Source organism: Triticum aestivum, chromosome 4A (genome assembly GCF_018294505.1).
Source record: "Triticum aestivum cultivar Chinese Spring chromosome 4A, IWGSC CS RefSeq v2.1, whole genome shotgun sequence".
NCBI lineage: Eukaryota > Viridiplantae > Streptophyta > Magnoliopsida > Poales > Poaceae > Triticum > Triticum aestivum.
In genome coordinates this window covers 542,983,848-542,987,347 of record NC_057803.1, presented here as the reverse complement: position 1 = coordinate 542,987,347, position 3,500 = coordinate 542,983,848, and positions in this window count along the sequence as shown.

Genomic DNA, 3,500 nt, shown 5'->3' with positions numbered 1-3,500 from the left:
TTGGCAATGCAAGGCCTAGACCCAAACAGGATAAGTACGTACGTACTAGGAGTACTAGTGTTAAAAAAATAAAGGCTGGGTTTTCCTTCACGGGATTTAATCGATACAAATCCTCGTTTCACGTGTCAATTAATGCGTATTTTTTCTCCAAAGACCAAAGAGCTAACCATCTCACTCCTCATCGCTTGATTAATGTAGCGCCATGCAAACCAACCTTCTCACTTCCGCATGCATGCAGGGGATATTAATGTCCTTGGTTGCTAACCCCATCAATTTTGCCTCGATTAGTGTTAGTGGCCCTTTGCAAATTGTAATTTTGATATACTGGCCTTGTGTACAAAAAATGGAGGTAGTAACTATATTTGACTTCTTTCCCCATTGCGGTGATGTTGACGATATTTTTTTGGTGGTTTGGCGAAGTGCGTTCGACGGAGAACACCATTGAGGGATACCACGATAAGTCGTTCGCAAGTGCCGCCTGCAAGCCGAGACAACCGCCTTATTTGCATCCAGGAAGTCCTTTACTAGTACTACTAGGAGTAACTAATGCGGTGAGATGGCTTCTCGAAGAAGACGATGGAGAAGTGGAGTCAGCGAAGGGTGAAATGATGGTTGCTTCATTCGTGCTTTTGTGATTTGACGCCTCACTGCTTTATGATTTGTGATAGAAGGGACAGGGGAGTAGACTCTGTGCTCTATACTGTACTACATGCGTCCAAGCATGGGAGAAATAGGAGAGACATTGCATTTTTCTATTCCTTCAATCAATCAATCAGGGAGCTTCAGTTCCATCTTTTTGGCTTTGGCAACACCGTCCACAATGTTTCCCACGATGCCAAAAGCTATTTTCACATTTGGCTACACATTTTGGATGCCCTTAACCGTACCACTTGGTTTTTCTCCTGTGTGCTATCTATACAAATCTCAATTATATTGACCTAAAAAATTATAGAATCGAGATTAGTAAAAAGGAGGTGATTTTGCCGCGCGGACGGCGGGGGAGGTTTCTTATTTGAGCAATGCTACATCCACGTAATGGTTTACGTAAAGTTACAAACTGATGTGATGTGGGACTATTTGATTGGATTAAAGGAGAGGATTAGGCCCACCCCACCTGAAAATCAGGGGGGCATATATAGATTAGATGGAAAGTATACGTAGCAGCTACGTAGCCCTTTGTAAGTCTAGGATCAGGCTTCTTATTTTTGGAGGACGTTGTCCTGGCGGTTTGCTAACATGTAGTCCCACGTGTCAGTGCTTTACCAAGCCGATCCGCGTCCCACATGAGGCAGAACAACGGCAGAAGCAACATGTGGTTAAGTTGAAGAAGATGAGGGAGAAGCGGATTCAGCAACGAGTGAAATGATGGTTGCTTCGTCCCTCCAACTTAACTGCGGGAAAGGTGCAGCTTTGTGATTTGACGCCTCATTGCTCATTACTACGCCAGCGCCATGACTGGGGTGCTTCACCCCGGCTGCTCTGAAATGTATTCTGGTATGGCACGTGGACCCGGTAGCTTGATGTCCCACATGTCGGCGAAAGGGACTAGAAGATTTATGAAAGCGAGCGCTCCACTCTTACGACGGAGGAGTAGACGACACGACGGCCCAGTGAACTGTCACTTGTACTGTATAGTACTATAGTTTTGCTGTCTCACACGATCCATCGATACAAACCCGATTAAACAGGAAAGGGTAGATGATACTGGCCATACATTTCAAAGGCAATTTTAATGTATGCAAACTGAATAATTATAAGTAACAATATGATATCTAGTAAAACTAAAAACACATATGATTTATTGTGCTAGAGTGTAGTAGTAGTGATGTATTGCATAGTTGTTAGATGTAACATGCGAGAACGTGTAGAGATGTAGTTTTGGAGGGCCTACAGAGAGAAAAGCGTAATACGGTCACCGAACTTCAGAATAAGCTGATTACGGTCACTATATACGTTTTGCGGTGATTATACGGTCACTTGCTCACAGCTCAGCATCGGATTGCACTCTGTTGACCGGCCAAATAGTCTGCGTGGCGCCATGTTGACTAGTTGAATTGACCATGTTCATTGTGGGTCCCACCTGTCAGTTCGCATAGGCAAAAGGTCAGATAAACACAAATTTACGCAGGCGCGACAAGGCTCCAACCCGTGCGCGGGAATCACCTGGTTGTGTATGTGTCTGTCAGGGCCTGATGTGTGCGCATGCACATGTAGGTTGAACACTTGAGCGTGAGAGTGTGTGTTGGTCGTGTGGTGTACTGGTGTGTGCATGCATGCGTGCGTGTGTGCGTGTGAGTGCTGCGTGCATGCATGTGAGTGTTGTGTGCGTGCGTGGCTGCGTGTGTACGTGTGAGTGTTGCGTGCGTGCGTGGGTGCATGTGTTTGTGTGAGTGTTGCGTGGATGGAGTTCGTGTGCATGCATGCATGTGTGTATAATCACCACACCAGCTCATGTGTGTTAAAACAGACGGCTCAGCATACCAATACAAGGCCACCTTGTCCGCTGTGCCCGCGGTCATGACTTCGAACCACCGTCCAAATATTTTTTTGTCGTTTGTTTTCATTCTTACTAGCAAGATGCCCGTGCGTTGCATGTAACATCAAGATGCATTTGTATGACTTGTTTATCTTGTGAGAGAAAAGGATGAACGAGGGAAGGCCTTATTTGCAAATGTGGAGAGGTGTGTGGGTACCTTTTTGCAAAATTGCCATAATTTCTTTCCTATCCGTTAGATATAAATCGGACGGCCTATATTGCAGGATGACAGGCACACCATCATCACCAACTCTGTTTTTTTATAAGAGTGTATTTTATGTATTTTATAAGAGTGTAGATGTAGAGTATATACAAGTCGACAGGTGGGCACGATGGTAGTGAGATAATGTGATGCAACACTAGAGGTGCCACGTGGAGCGTTTAACTGGTGAACTAGTCATGTCATGAGCAAATACAGAGTTGTACGGTGAGCCCATGACTGCATAATAACCACTAAACGTAAATGGTGACCGTAATGAGTGGATTCTGAAGTCCAATGTACGTATCGTGCTTTCGCTTCAAATACAATGATCATCATTGCATATATCGCGAGAGAAAGATGAAACACGCATGAATTTTCTGGGGGCTTACTTTTAGAGGACCTGGAGATAGTTTTGTGTGCATACGTGAAAGGGGCGTACAGGGGGGGTATGCGATGGAGAGAGAGATGCTCTTCATTTCTCTTTATTATGACTAACTTTGTATATAGTATAAAAATATACAAATTCACAGTGCGGAATAAATATCATTGTGGGCACCATGCAATGCAAATTAGCGTTCGTACTCCTCCATATAACTTTGTAATGTTGTATATATGTAGAAACTCTAAAATAATTTTTTGGCCACACTTTATTCAAAAGGAATGTTGTATGCGAAATAAACGTGAAGAGAGGGCTTTTTAGATCAATGGGGTACGTGATGGAACATATGTGAATGTGTAGTTGATGCATTTGGCAGGGCCTAG